This window comes from Carlito syrichta, unplaced genomic scaffold (assembly GCF_000164805.1).
Source record: "Carlito syrichta isolate Samal-C Ts95f unplaced genomic scaffold, Tarsius_syrichta-2.0.1 Scaffold301513, whole genome shotgun sequence".
NCBI lineage: Eukaryota > Metazoa > Chordata > Mammalia > Primates > Tarsiidae > Carlito > Carlito syrichta.
Window position 1 is genome coordinate 256,280 of NW_007245609.1, and position 24,283 is coordinate 280,562.

The 24,283-nt window shown below is 38.3% G+C and overlaps 1 protein-coding gene and 1 pseudogene across 3 annotated transcripts in view; one reads left to right on the plus strand and one right to left on the minus strand.

The window, feature by feature from the left end:
- COMMD1 (copper metabolism domain containing 1) overlaps positions 1 to 24,283 on the plus strand; it is a 164,128-nt gene that overhangs the window by 68,886 nt on the left and 70,959 nt on the right. The gene's annotated exons all lie outside the window — the stretch shown is intronic.
- Positions 15,742 to 16,205, minus strand: LOC103257067 (annotated as a pseudogene). Its single transcript, XR_504107.2, has one exon. The product of XR_504107.2 is annotated as a V-type proton ATPase subunit G 1 pseudogene (transcript).

The following is a 24,283-nucleotide window of genomic DNA, read 5'->3' on the forward strand; positions in this document are numbered from 1 at the left end:
ATTGAATTATGGTGATAAAGCTAGTGAGTGCATAGTTAATACAGTAGTGACATCCAGACTGTATTGATCACAAAGGGAGTTTGATCTTTCATCTTGTGATCCTCCTCCCCCACTTCCGTTGTCTAGAGAAAACAGCTCTTCTCAGAATATCATTTAGCCTTCCATTATCTATCATCTATTTACATTGTACTGTTCAACTAGGCTGAACTGCATTTCCATATGTGCCATATTCTTTCCTATTGGTACTTGGGTTGTTCTTTATTCATTCCATTTTTACTTGCTGAAATCTTTCTTCAAAGCCCATATTACTGAGTATCTCTGCCATGAATTCCTCTCCACTTGTCTCTACTGGATCTGCAATCTGAATTTCTGGGATATTTTGAAACTTTCTTTAGTTTCAAACTACTTAATGCAATTAGATTAAAAAAAAAAAACCTGCCGGGCGCAGTGTCTCATGCCTATCCCAGCAAGGTGAGAGGATTGCCTGAGCTCACGGGTTCAAGACCAGGCTGGGCAACTTGACGAGCCCTCATCTCTACAATAAATCAAAAAATTAGCCAGGCATGGTGGCACATGCCTGTAGTTCCATCTACTTGGAAGGCTGAGGCGGAAGGATCACTTGAGCCCAGCAGGACGAGGCTATGGTGGCCGTGAGTGTGACAATGCACTCTAGCCTGGGTGACAGAGTAAGACTCTAACTAAAAAAAACCAAAAAACCCACTTATATTAGTGTCAAACTAACTTAAGTAAAAAGAGGAGATTAGTGGATTATGTGCTTAGGAAGCCCAAATGTGGTTCCTGACTTCAGATATTTCTTGGCTGTGTATGGCTCCATTAGTGTCATTCTTTAAACAAGCTGTCTTCATGTGAAGGTAAGATGATGGCTAGCAGGCGCAGACCCATCTTTTCAGGTGCTTCTATCTTCCCAACATATGTATATCGATTGAAGGTAGATTCTTATTTTCCCTGATTAGGTCCTATGGCTACTCATGGAGAAGTCACTGTTTACTGGAATTTGGGTAATTTAAGTTTGTACTGTTTACCCAGCCCTTTGACCAAAGGTAAGGGAAGGCATAAATTGACAGCTGATACTACAGGGATTAGATGAAGGGCAGTTCCCTAAAGGAGTGAGGCATGCTCGACTTACAAAACCAATATGGTACAAATTATACATTTGTCAAACTAAGAAACTAACATTAGTACTATGTTACTCACTAAACTCCAGATTTTATTTGTATTTCACCGGTTGTTCCATTCATATTCTCCTTGTATTCCAGGATCCAATCCAAGGTACCACTAAATTGCTAACTAAACTAACTAAATTGCGTTTACTTTTTATGCCTACCCAGTCGCCTTGGATCTCGATTTCTCATTCTTTTTTGTTTTTCATGAGTATGACAGTTGTTTATTTTCAGCTTTATTGTGATATAATTGACAAATACAAAATTGTATATATTTAAGTATATTAAAATTAATTGGTTTTTTTGTTTGTTTTTGTTTTTGTTTTTGAGTTGGAGTCTCACTCTGTCGCCCAGACTGGAGTGCAGTGGCCGCTCCCAGCCACCGCAGCCTCAACCTGCTGGGCTCCGGTGATCCTTCCACCTCAGCCTTCCGAGTAGCTGGAACTACAGGTGTGTGCTACCACACCCAGCTAATTTTTGATTTATTGTAGAGATGAGGTCTCGTCAAGTTGCCCAGGCAGGTCTCGAACCCGCGGGCTCAGACAGTTCACTCACCTCGGCCTCCCAAAGTGCTGGGATTGCAGGCTGAGCCACCAAGCCCAGCCTATTAAAATTAATTTTATATTTAAGGTGTAAAACTTGATATTTTGGTATATGTATACATTATAAAATGACCTTGGCAGTCTTGAAGAATACTAGCCAGATATACTGCAGCATGCCCCCAGTCTGGGCCTTTTATTTTTCTCATGGGTAGATTAGATTATGGGTGTCTTAGCCTGTTTTGTGCTGCTGTGACAGAATATCTGAGCCTGCTTGGTTTATTAAGCACAAAATTTTATTTCTCACAGTTTTCATAGTTCTGGAAGCTGAGGGCCCAAGATCAAGGTGCCAGTAGATTTGGTGAAGACATGGTCTCCGCTTTCAAGATGGCACCTAGAACAGTTGTCTTCTATAGGGGAAGAATGTTGTGTTCTCACATGGTGGAAGAGACAAGATCAAACCCGCTTCTACAAAGCCTCTTTGTAACCCCATTACTCAATTTATGAGAGAGGAACCCTCGTGACCTGAACACCTCTCCAAAGACCTCACATCCCAATCCTGATAACCTTGGTTTCAAGTTTCTATCACATGAAGTTTAGTGGACACATTCAGATCATAGTTATGAGTTTTGAGAAAGAATACAGCAGATGTGAAGTGTCCACACCACATTAGGGATAGATGCAACCCACATGTCATAACTGTTGATTTTAACCCTCATCACTTGGTTAAGTTAGGGTTTACCAGGTTCCTCTACTGTAAAGTTGCTATTTTCCCTCTCCCTACTGTATTGTTTGAGATTTGCTTTTTCATTATTGTAGAAACAAGTTACTATATCCAGCCCACGCTCCAGAGGGGAAATAGGCTCTACTTTTTGAAGGAAATATCAGAGAATTTGTGAAAATATTTTCTTCCTTTTTTTTGTTTCAAATTTTAAAATTAAATGGACTCCGTTTGAGGTTCTAAATATGCCGTTTACATTAAAGTAATCAATTGAGGAGTACAATTTTAATAAAGAAACATTTTGTCAACATTGAAGTTTATTTTGCCAGAAAATTAAATATAAAGAATTTAAACTAATTTTGAAAATTGACTGGTTTTCTCTAATTTTATAAATCTCAGCATAATGATGTTTCTTCTCCATCTGTTTGTTTCACTATATCCCATGTAGGTGTTGTATATATGGACTAAACATATGGGTTCTGTTTATATGACCAGTTTAGGATTATATGTTACTTGGCCAGCTATTTACTTAAAAAAAAAGTTAAAATAATTATTTGCAGGTGCTTAAGTCAACAATGCATTTATTTTGCTTTATCCAAATATACTGTGCTGCAATTTGGAATAACTGATACATTTTCCTGAAATTTTTCTCTTTATTTTAAAGATGTGGGGTACAATTCAGGGTTAGGTATACAAATGTTCATTATGCAGGTACCCTTGTTCATGAGGTGTGCCCCTTCCTCTCACATTTTCCCGAATTTAAGATAATCTTAATGACTTTCACTTTCGGAATAAAATTATAAATTGAATATCACTAAGGCTCTTTATTAGGTTAAAGATCTCATTGGGACCTCAAAAAATGTTAGGTTAAAATATATCCCAGCGAGGCCTCCAAAGTGTTAGATCAGATCTGCTGGAGTGGGATTGTGTGATCCGGAGCCACATGAAAGAGGCAAAGAATTGTACTGCAGTTAGACTGAAAAATATAGTTTATTTATAAAGTAAATTAGAGAGAGACAAGAGAGGAGATTCATGTCCCCAAGATAGGAGAGGGAGCCAAAGCTTAGGAAAACATGGCCTGGCCATAGCTCAAAGAACACATGGCCAGACCATAGTTTAGCAAGGCAATGGCTAGAAAGTAAATTAGAGAGAGAGAAAGAGAGAGAAGATTTACCTCTCCAAGGTAGGAGAGGGGGCCAAAGCTAGGAAACATCGTGATTGTAATTTAAGGAGCCACATGGACACACCAGAGTTTAACAAAGCAATGGCTCTGTGAAAATATTTTAAATCTCTACAGTAAATCTCTGCCCACAAATTATTTATATTCATCCTACTTGTAAGATACACTCACCCTCCTCTTAGCCTCCTGCATATCTCTCCATCATCAGTTGTAGTCCAAGATGTTGTCTTCTAAATTAGGTCATGTTTTGAATGAGGCTCCTCAGGTGTAGTACCTTAATTTCAGCTCCTTGAGTACATTACCTGTATATCTGAAGACCTGTGAAACTAAAGAGGCACATTGCCCCACGCACATACAAGATACAGTGGTTGGGCAAGCATATGATAACCACTATAGACATTCTTGTTCAAATAGGGACGATATTGGCACAAAGGTATCATTACTCCATACCATTTTTGAAATTCAGCTGGGCACAGTTTGGTAGTTCTTAAAAAATTCATGTCTGGAAATAATCCTTCGTAGTGTTTAGCTCCGCCTTCTGGGATTTTGGTTCCACACTCCCAGTTATCTTTCCTTTTCTATGAAAAGTAGGAAAATAGTCTATGTGTGCAGCTGTGTAGATTCTTCTACTCACTTCCTGTCTGTAGAAGTTTGGGAGTCCAAACAAAACTTTGTTTTGTATTGTTTCTCTTTCATTCCAAATGGCTAGTGTTTCTGCCAATATAATTTTCTTCAAAACTTTGTGGGTCTCCTGTTAATATTTGGGCTCACTTCATTAGATAAAAACCACACCAAAGAATCTGTGAGATAAACCATTTTCTTTCTTTTGTGTGTGTGTGGGTGGATTCTGCTGAGGGACAATGGCGTTTAGCATCTTATAAATTATACTCTTTGATTAAAATAATCTATAAGGTACTACCACCTTTAAAATCTTTAAAAAGCCTTTTGCCTAACTGACTAGTACTCAGAGGCATCATTTTAGATCCATCTGAGGTTGAAACAAAGAATTTTGTAGCTATATCCTCAGCCACATCTTTTAGATCATGTTGTCTTGGCAGTGCCTTGGGTTTGAATTTTGCTGGAAAGTGTTTCATATGTTAATATTATTTGCATTTGGAGAGACTGGGAATCTTCAAAACCAGCAAATTCTGGCTCCTTTTTGTTTAACTGTTCTTGTGATATTAATTAGGAATTTGGAAATTTGAGTCTGTGTTTTAGTGGTGCAGGCTTGGCCAAAAAGAGAAGCCTGGGAATCATGGGGATTTGATCAGGGAAGTTAAGAGATGATTGAGGAGCAGAAGAAAGGCTAAGAATGGAACTTTGAGAAATGTGTATCTTTAATGAGCAAGTGAAAAAAGACACTGTGAGAGAGGCAGAGTTGGAGGGGGTCAGAGACAGATTGGAGAAATGAAAAGTACAGGATCAGAGAAGTACTGACAATGACACTACTCCCTCACTTATTTAACATGGTAGATTCAGTGGAAGTTTTTCTCTATATAAACTCTTTGAATCAAGCAGATTAATACCTTTTGTGGGTTTTTTTTTGGCACTCCAAAGTTTAACACTTTTTGTATTATAGCATTTATGACATTAGTTTTCTTATTAAGCTGAAGGATGAAAACACCACTATAAGAGGCAAAGTTTTGTAACTTTGCCCTCCATGGCCATAAAGAATGCCATAGAAAATAATGCTATATGCTTAAAGTCATGCATACATTAAAAAATTGGTTTGTTTTTCTTTTGTTGAGTTTTAAAAATGTATTCTTGATGTTAAATTCTTATCAGATATTTGATTTGTGTTTTCGCCTGTTCTACTGAATGTCTTTTTATTTTCTTGATAATACCTTTTGATGTACAAACTTTTTTAATTTTTATGAAGTTCAATTTTTTTTCATTTGCTTGTACTTTTGGTATCAAATCAAAGAATCCATTGCCAAATCTGATTCATGAGAATTTGCCCCTGTATAGCTCTTAGATTTTTTTTTTTTTTTTTTTTTGAGTTGGCATCTCACTCCATTGCCGAGACTGGAGTGCAGTGGCACACTCCTGGAACCGCAGCCTCAACCTGCTGGGCTCTGGCGATCCTTCCACCTCAGCCTTCCAAGCAGCTGGAACTATAGGTGCGCGCTACCACACCCGGCTAACTTTTGATTTATTGTAGAGATGAGGTCTCGCCAAGTTACCCAGGTGGGTCTCGAACCCGTGGGCTCAGACAATCCACTCACCTTGGCCTCCCAAAGCGCGGGATTACAGGCTGAGCCACCTAGCCCAGCCTAGCTCTTACATTTAAGTTGTTGATCCACTTTTTTTTTTTTTTTTTGAGTTGGAGTCTTACTTTGTCGCCCAGACTGGAGTGCAGTGGCCGTTCCCGACCACCGCAGCCTCGACCTTCTGGGCTCCGGTGATCCTTCTGCCTCAGCCTTCCAAGTAGCCGGAACTACAAGCGTACGCTACCACGCCTGGCTGATTTTTTTATTTATTGTAGAGATGAGGTCTCGCTGCCCAGGCGGGTCTCGAACCCGCGGGCTCAGGCAATCCTCTCACCTCGGCCTCCCAAAGTCGCGGGATTACAGGCTGAGCCACCGAGCCTGGCAGTTGATCCACTTTTAAGTTAACTTTTATATATGGAATGAAGTAGGGGTTGAATTAATTTTCTTGTTGACATATGTTTTAGAGCAAGGGAAACCCTAACCTATGAGTGTATGCCTGTTTTTATGCACTGAGAACAGGTAGTATCCGATTCAGTTTATAGGATCTTTTATTTTTCTATAATGCCTTGTTTTTTTAAGATTCAAGAGGTGTTTGTGCAGTGTTTGTTACATGAACGTATTACGTGATGGTAAATTTTGGGCTTCAACTGAGCCTAGTCATCCAGATGGTAGACATGGTACCCTGTTTTTCTATAACAGTTTTTTATTCTTCTGTCACATCCTAAGAAAGCTGCTTGAAATCTAGTACTTGGAATTGTGTTTTGCTTTTTTTTTTAACCTTTGAATTGTGATTATGAAGGAGAATAACTTTAGAAACTGTAAGTCAGATACTCTAGGATGAGTCTTTTATTATTATATACCAGTGCTTCCTTTCCTTCTACATGAAGTTGAGACCAGTGTATGTTGAGGCACTTGGTGAACAAATCATAAGGGAAAAGTACTTTTTTTTTTTTTTTCAGTTGGAGTCTCACTCTGTCGCCCAGAATGGAGTGCAGTGGCCGCTCCCAGCCACCGCAGCAGGGCTCTGGTGATCCTTCCACCTCAGCCTTCCAAGTAACCAGAATTACAGGCATGTGCTACCACGCCTGGCTGATTTTTTGATTTATTGTAGAGATGAGGTGTCACTGCCCAGGCGAGTCTCAAACCCGTGGGCTCAGGCAATCCACTCACCTCAGCCTCTCAAAGGCACGGGATTACAGGCTGAGCCACTGAGCCTGGCTGGGAAAAGTACTTTTAACAATCTGTTCAGATATTGTCTTTGAAATGTGTTTAATTCTAGTTTCTCATTTTTTTAAAAAACAACTTGAGTGGGAAGTGCCTCTGAATAAAATGATTCTTGTAAATTCATACTTTGTACCCCCTCTACCCCAGTAGAAATTATATATAAAATAAAAAGTAGAAACTCAAAAGACTTAGCCACATTGAGGAAATATAAACATGTTTTTTTGTAAACCTGAAATGGAATCAAAGAGTGAAGTAATGAGTGGGGCTAAAGCCAGGAGTATTTTAGATTCCAAAGTAAGTGATGTAAGCTAAGGGTTTGCTTCCTGAGTAGTAAAGGGGAGTAAATGCACTTTACAGACTCTATTTAGATAAAGCTTTAAAAAATATCCAGACCACTTAAAAATATTCAGGGAAATATAAGCACAAAATTTAGAATAGTAAGTACCCGTGCAGAGTGGGGAGAGCAAAATGGGATAAGGTGTGGGGGTCTAGCCCCACAAGGGTCATGGGGGCTTTTTTGAAGGAGAGACGCATAGGCGAAAGACGAAAACATTGTATTTGGACACCTGTTTTTTGAATAGATGATGTTTAATGTTAGTTAAGGGAAGGCTTTTATATTATTTGTAAAGAGGCAAGACAAAGAAAATTTTTTTATGTATATATATTTTAAAAGTTATCACCATCTAGTGGTCTTAGTAATAAACAAGCCAAGAACCCTATAAACATTCAGACAACGAGTCTTATTCATAAAGCCAAAGATGATAGTTTTAGTCCAGAGTCCTGAATTACAGTCCTTGAAATGTCTCAAGAAAGTTTCCAAGTGTACATTTCATGCAGCAGTAGTTTTCCTTCTGGGGATTTTATGACCTTCAGAGCTTTGTAATCGCCTCTCTCTCCTGTCCAGGTGTCTTCGTTACTCTTCTCTTATCCTGCAGTGTTTATTTCTAAAGAGAACTCAAAAGAAGCTTTTAGTAATGTTTTCCAGGCCCCCAAGGTTGCTTTCTGTCTTTAGCTAATCTATCATAAAAATGTCTGATTATTATATTATGAGTTCAGTGAAAACCCACTCTATAAAAGTTAACTTAGAGTTTTAACTATTGAATTAAGTAAAAACCTTAACGATTAATCTTTATCCTAAGTCAGTGAAAACAGTGTTATAAATCACCTACATAACTCCTAGATAAGTGTTAGAACTTATAATGAATTCATAATGAATTTACTATAAACTTGTGCGTCTAAAAAACCTTATGTCTAAATACTAAACTGCATAATTCTAAATCAAATAAGGAGTGAATATACTTATATCATTTATTACTTAAGTAATATCTAATAACTTATAACCAAATGAAAGAAAGCATTTTTGATGTGTTTTAGAGTTTAACCCTTGCATATGTTAGAAAAGGCCAAACAGCATAGTGGGAAATAGAAAAATGAACCATGAGATTTCCAGGTTAGTTGTGAGTACTTCACATAAACATGCCATTTTTTTTTTCTACGACTGCATAGAATTTCTTCAGCCGTACCAACAGCAAAGACGGAAGACAGAAGAAGGGCTTCAGCTGCCCGGACTCGCTTTGCGGCCGGGGGTCCTCAGTGCACCTGGACCTTGTCAATCAGGTGGGCCTCCAAGGCTGGCTCCCAACAATAAGGGAAAAAAACAGTGACCTTCAACGGTGTATGTAAACTTTTTTCCTTAAAAATAATCCCCTGAGCCCGCGGGTTTGTGACCCGCCTGGGCAGCGAGACCTCATCTCTACAATAAATCAAAAAACCAGCCGGGCGTGGTAGCGCATGCCTGTAATTCCGGCTACTTGGAAGGCTGAGGCGGAAGGATCGCCGGAGCCCAGCAGGTCGAGGCTGCGGTGACCGGGAACGGCTATTGCACTCCAGTCTGGGCGACAGAATGAGACTCCAACTCAAAAAAAAAAAAAATCCAAAACACACGGAAAAATTGCATGTATGTGTTGTGGGTATGGAGGAGAAGAGATACTCATAGGAATTTAGTCTAAGGAAACAGCCCAAGAGTCTGCAAATATTTATTTATGCAAATATTTATTGTGGGATTTATGAGGTGCAAAATTAGAAGCAACTGAATGTTGAATAATAGAGGAGTGAATGGGGAGGAGAGGACAAATAGGAGAATACTATATAAATGGTTGTATCTACTCTATGAAATACTCTACTGTCATTTTAAAAAAATCGGTGTGTGTGTGTGTGTGTGTGTGTGTGTGTGTGTGTGTGTGTGTGTGTGTGTGTGTCAGCGTGTGTGTGTAGGAGTCTCACTCTGTCACCCAGGCTGGAGTGCAGTGGCATGCTCATGGCTACCACAGCCTCGACCTTCTGGGCTCAGGTGATCCTTCTGCCTTAGTCTTCCAAGTAGCTGGAACCCCAGGAGCATGCCACTGTGCCCAGCTAATTTTTTTATTTATTGTAGAGATGAGATCTTGCCAAGTTGCCTAGACTGGTCTCAAACCATTGTCCGGAACTCAGACAATCCTCTCGCCTCAGTCTTCCAAAGTGCTGGGGTTACAAGCGTGAGCCACTGTGCCTGGCTAAAATGAATCAGTGTTTTTAAAGACTATTTCATATTGAAAAGTGTTCATGAAATAATGTTCAGTGGGGGAAGCAGGTCACAGAATTATATATGTAGTGTAATCCAAACTTTTAAAACTTTTTTATCATGGTAAAATACATATAACACAATACCATTATTGACATTTGAGAACATTCACAGTGTTGTACAAATTTTATAAATATCTATATACTTGGCATAGGAAAAAATACCAAAAGATGTTTACAGTGATTATTTCTGGGTGGTGGAGGTATCTGTAGTTCTTATTCTGTATACTTCTAAGTAGCTTCCAAATTTTCTGTAGTGAAAGTACCGTGTTTTCCTTTTTTAAAAAAGTCATTCCAAGTTTTAAAAGTAGTAATATTTCTTTATTTCTCTCCATTTTGATTATTTTTAAATGTTTATTTTCTTTTTGCATTTATTTAAAAATATCATACAAAGAGCTCAAGAAAATGTTTCATGTCTAAGAAAATGTTTTATGGAATTAGGTTAATAATACAAAGATTGAGAAATTGAATTAATTTTGGAATTGTTGGTAATGATTTCAGGGTCTTTTTCAATTGTTGAACAACATTCAAAAAAGTTAGGCTTACTATTTCATTGAGATTTTCAAATTTAGAAATTAATGTGTATTACTATTTTCTGATCATAAAATACTGTTTGTATTTGTTTTATTTTATAATTAGCAGTATTTATGTGATGAGGTTATAGAATACATTTTTGTACTGTTTGGACTTGTCTGCCGGAAGCACTATTTTACAATAGTTCCCCTTTACCTTAGGGGGATGCATTCCAAGTCCCCAAGCAGATGCCTGAGTCAGTGGATAGTATCAAACTCTATATATACTATGCTTTTCCCTATGCATACAAGCCTATGATAAAGTTCAGTTTATGAATTAGGGATGTAAGAGATTAACAACAGCAATATTAAAACAGAACAATTATAACAGTGTACTGTAATAAAAGTTATATGAATGCATTCTTTCTTTGAAAGTATCCTGTTGTACAGGACTCACCTGTTTTGGGATCACAGTTCATCATAGGTAACTGATACTGCTGAAAGCGAAACCATGGATAAGAGGAGGGAGGAGGAGCTACTATATTTTTTTGTTAGACTCTACAAAAAAATGAAACTAGACCAAGGATCTTTTTCAACTAAAGGAGATGCCTACAAAACTGTTAAAATGTTAATTACAAGCCTAGTGAATTCCTTTGTAGTGTATCCGATTGTACCCTATAGATGAGTATACTATATATACATCCTTTGCTGTTGATAGTTACATTTTAGGGAAGTTAAACTGGAATATTGTATTGAATCTGTCAGAAAGATTTTTAAAAAAAATTTTAAACAGTGTCTCAATTTGTAGCCCAAGCCTGGAGTGCAGTGGCACAGTTTTGGCTCACTGCAGCCTCCATCTCCTGGACTCAAGTGATTTTCCTGTTTCAGCCTCCTGAGTTGCTGGAACTATGGATGAGTGCCACCGCAGCTGACTTATTTATTTATTTTGGTAGAGATGAGGTCTTGCTGTAATACTCAGGTTTGTCAGGAAAAACTTTCAGCTTCCCAGCTAGCTGGGATTACAGGCACATGCCACCATACCTGGCTAATTTTTTAATTTTTTGTAGAGTTGAGGTCTCACTATGTTGCCTAGGTTGGTTTCAAACACCTAGGCTCAAGCAATCTTCCTACCTCAGCCTCCCAAAGTGCTGGGATTGCTGGTGTGAGCTACTGAAACTGGCATCAACCCAGGATTAAAAATTAAAAATTATTTTCACATTTGAGTAGTTAATAAGAAGCAGTCATTAATGCTATTAAAAGTTCAGTTAGCTCTTTCTCTGAGCAAACTAAATTTTTCCTGTTTCCTGTGCGATCTTGATGCTTAAAAAAAAAAAAAGATGCTTAACCTAAGGGCAGAAAGTAGAGAAGGGGAGTTAAGTCTATAATAATAAAAATATCACTATCAAAATATTAATAAAAAAGCAAAATATTTTTGCTTTCTGACTGGTAAGTAAAAGACTGGTGGGGATACACTGTCCTTATCCCTACTTTGCACTTAAGGAAACTGGGGCTTGAAGAGGTGAAGTAAATTGCTACACAACTAGTAGAAGGTAGAGCCAGAAATCAGGCACAGGCCTGTCAGACTCCAGACTTGATGTTGTAACTCAGCAACACATCCAGCTTCCTGTGGATGGGTATCAGTAATCTCCCTCACTTTAACCACCCAGGGCTATTCAGTCTTGGGGTTACACATTATTCCTTAATACCAAGGCCAGTGTATTCTCTAGAGAGGTGACATTGTCACAAAAGGTGTAGGGCAAGGAGGATAAGTTCTGGATCCTGACATTCCTAGACCTAAATCTCACTTCATACTAATTGACCAAGTCACTACATCATTATGATCTTCAAATTTCTCATTGTCATTCACAAAATGGGTATAGCAACATATCCTGTTAGGGATTGTTCTAAAAATTAAAGATAATATGTATTATGTTTATAAATGTAGATAAAAGATATGTACATAATGTGGTGCCTGCCATATTTAACAAATGATAGCTAAAAGGTTTCAACAAAAGATTCATTCCTTCCAAAGCTTAACTAATATCATTGCAGCTTATGATTAATTTTAATCTAGATTCTCTTTTGAGGTTTCTAATTTCATTATTTTCCCTTTGGCTACTTCTGTTACCCAAATGACTCTAGTGATTATGGTTTTGTGTAAGAGTCTTTGTAAAGGACAGTCAGTATGATTACTCTCGCGAAGCTCTGTGTGTGTGTGTGTGTGTGTGTGTGTGTGTGTGTGTGTCAGTGTGTGTCAGTGTCAGAGTCTCACTCTGTTGCCCAGGCTGGAGTGCAGTGGCATGCTCACGGCCACTACATCCTTGACCTTCTGGGCTCAGGCAATCCTTCCACCTCAGCCTTCCACGTAGCTGGAACCACGGATGTGCACCACCACACCCGGCTAATTTTTTGATTTATTGTAGAGATGAAGTCTCGCCAAGTTGCCCAGGCTGTTCTCAAACCCATGGGCTCAGGCAGTCCTCTCATCTCGGCCTTCCAAAGTGCTGGGTTTATAGACGTGAGGCACTGTGCCCAACTTCTTGAAGCTTTTATGTAGGACTGCAATGAGGGCTTATTTTTCTAGTGTAAAAGGAAAGAAAGTTTTTTGAGAGAAGAGAGGTTCTCTGAACTTTTTCAGGATTGGAGCGAGGGCTTTATCTCCAGTCTTGTCATACTTTAATATTCTACAATAATTTAGCAAAACATTATGCAAAAATAATTTTTAATGCTTTACAGAGGTCGCTCTGTAAGGATGATAAATGGTTGTATAGATACAAGATAAAGTGTAATTATATGTTTTTTGTAATTAAAAAACAATACTTTATCCTTTTAACTGAAGATTTTGATGAAAATTAATTTGTTTTACCAGCCAGATTTTTAAAAAATCTATCAAAATAACAGTACTAATGAAACTATTAGATGGATTGTATGATTTAATATTACAGTTGTCTTTACTTACTATTTTTTTTGAATCAAAGTCTCACTCTGTTGCCCAAGCTAGAGTACAGTGGCATGATTATGGCTTACTGTGGCCTCGACCTCCTGGGCTCAGGCGATCCTTCTGCCTGAGCCTCTTCAGTAGCTGGGACTACAGGTATGTACCACCACACCTGGCTAATTTGTAAAAATTTTTTGTAGAGGTGAGGTCTCTCTGTGTTGCCCAGGCTGGTCTCAAATTCCTAGGCTCAAGCAATCCTCTTGCCTCAGCCTCCCAAAGTGCTGGGATTACAAGTGTGAGCCACTGCACCCATCCTATACAGTTGTCTTTAAATATGTTCCATTAATGAGAGATAGTCAGATTGTTTTATTCTTTAGTCACTTGTAATAATTCCTGATTTTTTTCTAACTATATGGAGAGTTGTTTGATGAATACTTCATTTCAGTTGTTTAAGTTCATTTTTACCTTGAGGGTACTGGTGTTGGTGTGTACTAATAACTGCCAGTTTTTTGTCTCTGGACTGCTTTCATCTAATTGGTCTTCCTCACTGGTAACATTCTGGTTACCAGAAGATAGAGAAAGTTGGCTTCATCGTCCAATTTATAAGTAGGAAAATATGATCCACTCCTGAAAGGCATACAGTAGAATTCTATTTAGCTACCATAAGGTCGCTCTGTAAGGATGATAAATGGTTGTATAGATACAAGATTTACATACATAGGGTACTGTTGGACATCCACTGTACTAAGAATAGAAGTGCTAATAATATTATAGGATGTACATATTATTTTTGAAATTAGATACCCAAATATGATGGTTATACACTTTGGGCACAGCTGCTAATTGGTATCAAGAGTATAAGAGAGAATATAACAAGATATATGTATTAAACCGGGCTCAGTGGCTCAGCCTGTAATTCCGCACCTTTGGGAGGCTGAGGTGAGTGGATTGCCTGAGCCCGCGGGTTTGAGACCCACCTGGACAGCGAGACCTCATCTCTACAATAAATCAAAAAATCAGCCGGGTGTGGTAGCGCATGCCTGTAATTCCGGCTACTCGGAAGGCTGAGGCGGAAGGATCGCCGGAGCCCAGCAGGTCAAGGCTGTGGTGGCCGGGAGCAGCCACTGCACTCCAGACTGGGCGACATAGTGAGACTCCAACTCAAAAAAAAAAGAAAAAGAAAAAAGAATATAATGTGCCCATTATATGGATATAAAGAAAAGAATATTATGTATCTACTACCCAGCTTTAGCAGTTATTAATCCATAGCCTCTCTTGTTTTCATCTGTATTTTCCTAGCCATTGGATTATTTTGAAGCAATTTCAAAAAATTATTTAAACTTTAAAAACTTTGTCCCTGTATTCCCCTATCCATTGGATTATTTTGCAGCAATTTCCAAAAATTATTTAAACTGAAAATTTTGTCCCTTTACATTTAACAGTATAATTATAATACCATTATTGCATCTGAAAAAAATTAGCAATGGTATCTTAATGTTGTCAACTATGTGGTCATTGTTAAAGTGTCCTCTATTATATAACTATTTTTTAAAGTTATTTTGTTCTGAAGTCCACACATTACCTTTTTGGATATGATCTTATCATGTTTTTCTTCCTTGCAGTTTACTAGTTGAAGAAACTGGGTTATTTGTCCTTCCTGGTTTCCTGTGTCCTGGATTTTGCTGATTTCATTCCATGAAGTTCTTTAGCATGTTTCCCTGACCCCTATATTTCCTGCTAGATTTAGAGAAGGGTCTTTCAACTTCTCATTACTGATATTTTTTTCTGTGAACAACTGTGCATTATAGAATGGTTAGCAGCATTGCTAGTCACTAGCCACTAGATGTCAACAGTACTCTCCTATACCGGTTGTGGTAGTCAAAAATGTCTGTAAACATTGCCAAATGTTCCCTAGGGACAAAAATTGCCCATGTCCAGAACTATTAATCTAGAGACTTGGTCAGATTCAGGTTTAGTTTCTTGGCAAGAATCTTCGTATTGTAGTATTGTAGAGTTTTTTCCCTTTTCTGAACATCACTTTTTATCTCCTTTGTCATATACAGTGTTTTTTTTTTCTTTGCATGACAAAGAGTCTTTACTTTTAAATGGTTATTGATACACCAAGTAATAACATGTAACAAGTTCCTGAATTCTATTATCTAGTAATTTTGATTAAGAGAAACTAGAAACAGCCCAATTACATCAGTATTTATTGTTCTAACCATTAGCAGGAATGGACTACTTTAAGGCTGGCTGCTGCTTCACACAGGTTACAAATAACTGTTTACTACTTTTTCATAGATAAAGCCCCTGACCTTTAAGAAAGTGTTGGGACAAAAATTATTTAATCCCTTTCTTTCTTCAAATAATTGAGGTTTTTTTCCCTAGATCGAACAAAGAAAAAGTCAACACTGATATACATGTTGCTAGAGCCAAATGGCACAGGAAAAGAGACAATATATACCTATAAATAAGAAAGGGATACCTCAAGAAATACGAGGCAAAAAGAGGACACCTTTAGAAAAACTCTAAGTCTGTACAAAGAAGCTAGATTTGCTACTCTCCAAAAAGTGAAGGGACCTACTATGTAATATAAAGAAATAACTTAACACCTTTTCATAGGAGTCAAACTTGAGCTTTGCTAAAGCTTCATATTCTATGAAGGCATCCAAAATGCTGATCTTCCCCTATTCATTTATGTGGTAGTTTTCATGGATTTCTGGACGGATGTCACACACAAAGGCCAAGAGGTTATCCAAGACTTCATCCCTGTTCTGCCAGAAGTAGGTCTGGAGGATGGTCATCTTCTCCTGGGTCTCCTTCTCCACTTCAGAGCTGCAGCTGCCATGGGATCCCAGAGCTGCAGCTTCCTTGGCCTTGAACTCTTTCTTCCTCTGCAGGTGGTACTGTTCAATTTCAGCCTGAGCTTCTTCTTTGGCCTGCTTCAACCTCCTGTTCTTCCTCTTGCGGGCCTCGGACACCTTCTCGGCAGCCCACTTCTCGACCTGCAGCAGCTGCTGGATGCCCTGCGACTGACTGGCCATGGTGGCGGCAACTGAGACCGATACAAGCCCCCTAAGTCGGCTCCTACAGTCTTTTAACTGACTATATATTTAAAATGTTTCCTGAAGCTTTAGAAGCCTTAGTCTGAACATTTAACACTTACTTGAGTATATTATATGATAATATCTGAAATACATTAGTTATTTTACCATTTATTTTTAATTTTAGAAATAGCCAGTATATTTTGTAATTTGATAAAAATACATAGGTACAATATAGAAGGTGACTATGTAATCTCTTAAAATTTTTTTCATTTACAGCCTCCAGGTTAGGGGTTTAGGCTTACAGTTGATAGATGCAGGTGCTTCCCTTTAGTGTAGTATTAACTTGATAAAGTATTAGTTATTTTTGAAGGGGTGATCCTTAGTATCATTAAATAGAATTCCAAATGATTAATGAAAGGGGGAATGCAGACTAAGTGTTATGCCTTGGAGGTTGAGTGAAACATCTAAACCTCTCCATCTCCATCTTCTGGCTATATTAGTCATTGCCTCTCTGCTTTTCTACTTGGCAATTGACCTTGGTCTCCAGACCTCTTAACCGACCCTTCCTTTTCATGTTTTATAGCATGAGAACTCGCTTGCTTCAGTAAGACAGCACTGCATTCTCCTTACTACTTTATCTACCTCCTTTTGCCTTTATTTTTTTCTTAGAAACTCCTCGGTCTGATCCCACACCTCCAACCCTGGCTCAGGTTGAGCTGTCTTCACTCTTCCTTACTTCTATATAAATCCTCACAATAGTTAGATGCAGTCAGCCCTGAGTCAGGCCTCTATATCATATCACAGAAGACAAAATATAATTAAATCCCACATAAATTCGTCTATGTTTATTGAGTACTCCTTCTTTCCTCTCTTCTTTCTTTTCTTCCTCCTTCCCTTCCTTCCTGTTGGGGTCTCACTCTGTCTTCCAGGCTGGAGTGTAGTGGCATGATCATAGAGTGAAACTCCTGGGCTCAGGTGATCCTTCTGCCTCAGTCTCCTGAGTAGCTGGGATTACACGCGCCATGATGCCTGGCTAATTTTTTTATTTTTTGTAGAGACTTGGTGTCACTATGTCACACCGGCTGGTCTTGAACTTCTGGGCTCAAGCAATCCTCCTGCCTCAGGTTTTCAAAGTGCTAGAATTATAGGCATGAACCACTGTGCCCGGCCCTTTTTCTTTTTTAATTAAGTTTGCTTGGAACCTCAAATGTGTACAGTAGGTAATGTTTCATGTTGATCCTTTAAGTGCTCAGCTCTGTTACCAAGATCATAGATACTTTTTCCATCCCATTAATTGGCTTGATTGAGGCATGTTAAGAAGCATAACATTCATTGGTAGGATACAGACTACAAATACTTTTTGTCTCTAAATATGCTTCACTAGTGAAAGTTGTTGGTAATTAAATATTGATTAACTCCTACCTGGTTTTTCACTTTACATTAAACTGAAAAGCCAGAGTATCATCTGACACTGGGCTCAGCTTTTCTCAGGGAGCCTGTTGCCATTTTTGTTAAACGAAATTTTGTTTGGTTATTTTCATGATGCCACATTTGCCTTGAATTTCATTTTGAAGACCTTTACTTTATGGTTATTGGTGGCTTTAAAAATAGAAATTGTTTTGTATTTTCAGGAAGAGTTGGAATTTGATCTCTAATGAATCTTAGAGGGGAAGACTTGTATAGTGGAATTTCAGTGACTTTTGTCCACATTTTCTGCATCGGACATACAGTGTTGTTTTAGCTCCCTTTAAGTTTGCTTTTGAGAACATCTGCTATCACATTAACTTAGCAGAGTGCTACCTGTGTAAAATGATCTTTCTACTATGTCAATCTACCTTTCATTTTTATTCTTCTGACTTTTAGTGTGTATCACACAATTTAACTCTAAATTACATGTCCCTTTATAATTTTCAAGTTCTTTCTTCATATGATTTCTTATTTCCCTAGTTAAATTTTAAAAGTTTTGAAGCCGGATGTGGTGGCTGACACCTGTAATCCCAGCACTTTGGGAGGCTGAGGTGAGAGGATTGCCTGAGCCCAGGGTTTGAGACCAGCCTTGGCAACTTGGTGAGATCTTATCTCTACAATAAATGAAAAAAAATAGCTGGTCATGGTGGCACATGCCTGTAATTCCAGCTACTTGGAAGGCTGAGGTAGAAGGATCACCTAAGCCCAGCAGGTCAAGGATGCGGTGGCCATGAGTGTGCCACTGCACTCCAGCATGGTTGACAGTGAGGAAACACTGACTCAAAAAGAAAAAAGTTTTGAGTACAGAAACTGTGTATTATATCTCTTTTACTGAATATATATAGAAAAGGTTCAGAATGTGCCTGTGATTAATTGACAGATAATTAAGAGCTGTCTGGAATGTATGAATTTTGTAAATTTGTTCTTAGGGAGAATTACTTCAAATCTGACTGTTCCAGAAACTATAGATGTAAAAATCATAGACCCATAAAAGTAAAAGTCATATATCTGCTGTTCAAAATCCCAAGCATGCTTTTTGAAATTGAGAATCATTTACTTTGGTGGACCCTAATACACTCATACTCATATAGAATTCCCCTTGCTTCTCTTTTTCTATTGATTTACTTCTCTAAAACAGTGCATAAATAAATGTACATCAACTTAAATCTTATTTTTAGATTCCTCGGTCATTTATTACTTATCTATATATTTGGTTACTATTTTTAACTAACTTAAGACATGAATTTTACAGGCCCTGATTTACTTCCCTGTTTCTTTGGAAACAAGACTATCTGGTATAAGGAGTCACATCCTACTAGACACGACCTAGAGATGACTGAGGAAATTTTGTTTAGTTATTTTCACGATGCCACATTTGCCTTGAATTTCATTTTGAAGACCTTTACTTTGTGGTTATTGGTGGCTTTTGGAATAGAAATCGTTTTGCATTTTGAATGAAGAAGATGTTGAGTTAAGAGAACTTTGAGGCTGCCTCTGGTAGGTCATGCCTATAATCCCAGCACTTTGACAGGCCAGGGTGAGAGGATTGCCGAGACTAGCCTGGGTAGCTTGGTGAGACCTCATCTCTACAATAAATCAAAAAATTAGCCAGGTGTGGTGGCGCGTGTCTGTAACTCCAGCTACTTGGAAGGCTGAGGCGGAAGGATCACCTGAGCCCAGCAGGTGGAGGAGGCTGCTGTGGCCATGAGCGTGCCACTGCACTCCAGCCTGGGTGACAGAGTGAGACTCCAACTCAAAAAAAAAAAGGAACTTTGGGAGGGAAAAACAAAAATATCTTCTTTAAAAGTTACTTCTTTAAAAGGAGTACCTTACATAGTAATAATTTTAAGTGTTTGTTTTCATTGTCCTGCTCTCAAGTTACTACATTTAGTTGTTAAATTTGAATCCTTGGTTTCAGCTAATAGATATATAAGATAGAACATTAGAGGGGGTGAAACCAGTCAAAGGTTGTGACTGCCTACCTTGTCCTGTACATTTGTGATGAAAATTGAAGTTAGAAAATGTATCAAAAGACTATGGATTTAGAATTTCAGCTTGTTGAGGTGGAAATATTAAGTCGGAAACTGTGTTTTAGTTTGGTTCTTTTGGTTTCTATTAATAGTCACACCCACATTATATCTAAGAATGGAGGCTAATAATAAAAGGATACATGTGAACTGGAACTAAGCCTAGTTAGTTCAGGATTGCTTCAGGACACAGTCTCTTTGATCCTCTGTTTTTCTCTCATCTATCTCCTTTTTTTTCTTTGCGGTCACTTTCACCTTTCCTCTTCATACTTGCTCCATGCTCCTCTTTCTTTGGAGCAGCCGCTGTTTTGCTTTCTCCATCTAGTTGCTGTGTGTGTAATTCTCCTGCCTCTTCTAGCCCTCCGCTCCATCACAACCTTTTAGTTTCACTTCTCACTCGTAACTAATAAACTCTCTTTCAGGGTTTTCTTTAATGTTTTCAGATGTTCAGGGCTCAGCTCATGATTTTATAATCATGCCATATCTACCTTGACCGGGAAGTTGTTATAGAATCAAATGCATAGCAGTTACAGTATAAGAGCCAGTCCCCATATATATTGATCACACTGGTAAAGCTTTCTCAATGTGCATAATCCCAGAAGTTTGCCTTATGATTTCTAAGGAGAAACAAACAAACAAACAAAAAAAACCCCAGAACTCATCTTATGTTTTTCAATGCTAGATAACTGTGAGAGCTTCAGTGTAGACACATACTAAAGAAAATCAAGTGATACTTGAGGCTTGTTAGCACCATGAGTCTCAGCTTACTTGCTTCTTCATCTCATAACAACCAAAAGCTGTTACTGAGTGCCTGTTCTGTGTAAGACATTATCATTTCATGTTTCATTCTTATATTTCCTCTAGTAAAGCATGTAGGAAGCTTGAAACATGTTTTCAGTATTTGGTTTAGATAAAAAATTTGTGTTGGACTGCTTGCAGGTCCAAGCTACTACAGCACAAACCTCCAAAGCACAAGACCTTGGGCAGAGTGGTGCAGGTGTTCTTTGTTTGTTTGTTTCTTTGTTTGTTTGTTTGAGACAGAGTTGCACTCTGTTACCCAGGCTAAAATGCAGGCACGATCATGGCTTAACACAGTCTTGAACTTAAGTGATCCTCCTGCCTCAGTCTCTTGAGCAGCTGGAAATACAGGAACGCACCACCAAGCCTGGCTACTTTTTGTATTTTTTTGTAGAGGCCGGTCTTGCTTTGTTGCCCAGGCTGTTCTTGAACTACTGGCCTCAAGCAATCCTCCACTCTTGGTCTTAGTGCTGGGATTACAAGTGTGAGCTACCGCACCCAACCATATGTTTAAATGGATTGTGTCACCTTGTATACTGATACTTTTTTTAAAAAAAAGATGGCACCTCTCATTTAATGCTTTCTTTAGTTTTCACAATATTACCCCCATTCTTATTTCAATACATGTTTGGTATGCTAGAATTCAAAGCTTAATTAAAACTGCTCAGGCAATTGAAATAAGTTGTTATTGACAGTAGCCTCTGACTGGTGAGGATTCTCAGTTCTATATTTGTAATGTAGAGAGAGAGCCAGCTAGAGCATGGATATAATCTATAGCTGTCAAGATAAGATGATTTCTTAGCAAAAAGTTTTAGGGATTTTTCTTCTTGAATCAATCATTGTAAATTAATGTGAAATCTTCTCAGATTTAGTTAACAAAGATAAATTATACCTTCTATTTGTTTTGAATGGTTGGTAAAATGAATATCTTTCTCAGTGACAAGTTACATGACATTTAGTACTTTAAATCAGGTTTGGATGTGCATTATTTTAATCATAGCCTTGCAACAAGATTGAGATAAGTAGAACTGCTATTAAATATCTTTTTAACAAATGAAGAGGCTGAGAAAAAAATTACTTGCTTTGTAGTTCACATGGATAAGCTGTAGCACAGGCAAAAAGAAAACAGACTTAGATTCCAGTTTGCTATCCTATTCTGATGACCATATAGTCTTTAAAATTATTGCGTATTGGCCAGGCACGGTGGCTCACACCTGTAATCCCAGCACTTTGGGAGGTAGAGGCGAGAGGGTTGCCTGAGCCCTGGGGTTTGAGACCAGCTTAGGCAATTTAGCGAGACCTCGCTTCTACAACAAAACAAAAAAATTAGCTGAGCGTAGTGGCATGCACCTGTAGTTCCAGCTACTTGGCAGAGGCGGAAGTATTGCCTGAGCCTATGAGGTCAAGACTGCAGTAGCCGTGAGTGTGCCACTGCACTTCAGACTGGGTGACAGAGTGAGATTCCAACTCATAGATAAGCAAATAAACAAATAAGATTATTTTGTGTTACAACTTCAGGCTACATTTTCAGATACAACAACTAATTTATTGAATGGAATGTGTTCAGTAGTAAGAAAGGAGTGGAACTGATAATGGTTTCTTTGGAGCTGATGTAAAGGGGTTTTGTTTTCTTTTTTGTGGTTGTTTCCTTGCCTTATATGATTTCAGCTTTGACATTGGTTCTAATTTTCCTGATGCTTTTTGTAAATGTAGTCTTTCATTGTTTGATTGTTTTGTACATAGACTGTCAATTATCTCCACTGTGGTTCTCTTCTGAATTTAAGGTTTATTTTCGAAGGTAAATTAAGTTTGCAGTTTGCTTTCTATTTGTCCATTGGGATGAATAAACCTGACTTGCTGGTTGATTATTGCTCAAAGCCTTGAAAGTTTGTGGTAGAATTTTTAAAAAATAATACTTTTTTGTTTTTATCAGCCTTGTGTAGAATAGTGATATATGATGGTTTACTTGGGTAGTATGGGCAGGGAGTTTATGCTGTACTTTGAATTTAATTATATATATATTTGTTTTTGTTTTTATTTTATTTTTAGTTGGAATCTCACTCCATCGCCTGGGCTGGAGTGCAGTAGCATGCTCACAGCTACCCCAGCATCGACCTACTGGGCTCCAGTGATCCTTACGCCTCAGCCTTCCATGTAGCCAGAACTACAGGCACGTACTACCATGCCTGGCTAATTTTTTGATTTATTGTAGAGAAGAGATCTCACCAAGTTGCCCAGGCTGTTCTTGAACCTGTGGGCTCAGGCAATCCCCTCACCTTGGCCTTCCAAAGTGCTGGGATTACAGGTTTGGATCACCACGCCTGGCCTAATTATATTTACTTATGCCTACAAATTAGGCATTGTTGCCTCTGCAGCAGCTTCAGATGGCAGTCCATCAATAACAAATGGTATTCACTGTTTGCATTTCAAGGACCACTTGGAAATCTGGAAATAATTCTTTAGGTTTGTTTGCCAGCTGTGTCCATTTTCTGCTCCTAGAGCCTTGGGCTGCTTTGGAGAGGCATGGCTGGCTTCCCCTCCCCTTGCCTTAGGCTGGCTTCCCCTCCCCTTGCCTTAATGAACTAGAATGGCTCATAAGAGGCCTTTCACATAAGATTATATTTGAAGAGAGGTATTCATATTTAACTTTGGAAACAAATGTCCTAGCTAGAATTGTGAGATTGCAGTGTTGCCAAAGAAATGGATACACCCCGTCCATCCCCTTCTCATCGATTCATGTAGTACATAGGAATAGTTTAGTAATTAGTAAACACCATGTGGCTATGATCTTTGGAACCGGATATAACTTTTATTTCTATCACTATATATTTATGACGGAGAAAATCTTAGACATGCTAACTGAACAGTATCATTTTATTGGTTATTAGTCTGATTCATATTTGGATTGGAACTTTATGGATTTCCTTGGGCAGTCAGTCAGGAAGACAACCTTTGATGGTGGCATTTTATACTTTGTTCCTTGGAGTCATGATGTTTTCCAGAAGAGTCTCAAAGTCCATCATAGGGGAGGGAGGCACTGGCTTGGATCTACGTGGCTCTGGCCCAGTATCCACTTTAGTTAGAGCAGCTCCAATTTTGTCTGTTAAATTAGTAGAGTTCCACAAAATAATTTGTTTGAAAGAGGATTCTGGGGTTAAAATAATATTTGGAACCACTAGATTAGTCAAAAGACCTAGGAGTTAGGAGACCTAGGTTCCAGTTTGCGCTATCCCATTAACTAGTTTTGTAGTGTTAGAAAAATCACTTATCTCTTTTTCAGTTTTTATATATATAATAGAGCTAATTATTATTTGTTTTTCTGAGACAGGGTCTACCTTGGTTGCCCAGGCTGGAGTACGATGACTCAATCATAGCTCACTGTAACCTTGGACTGCTTAGCTCGAACAGTCCTCCCCCATTGGCCTCCCAGTAGCTAGGACTACATGTGCTTGCCGCCACACCCATCTAATTTTTTGTAGAGACGGAGTCTCACTAGGTTGCTCAGGCTGGTCTTGAACTCCTGGCCTCAAGCAGTCCTCCCGTGTTGGCCTTCCAAAGTGTTGAGATTACAGGCATAAGCCACTTTGCCCAACCAAAATAGAACTAATTCTATCTACTTCATAGAGTTGTTTTCAGATAGTAGTTTTAAAAACCATGAATCAAAATGTATTAAGTGATAAAGAAAGATGTTGTTGATAATAGCAGCAATAACCAATAACTGAGAAATCTAAAATGTCTGATTTTTTTTTGTAGAATTTATCATAATAACTAATAGTTTTCTTTTTCTAATTTTCTGTGATGTAGGGCATTATTGTTTTCT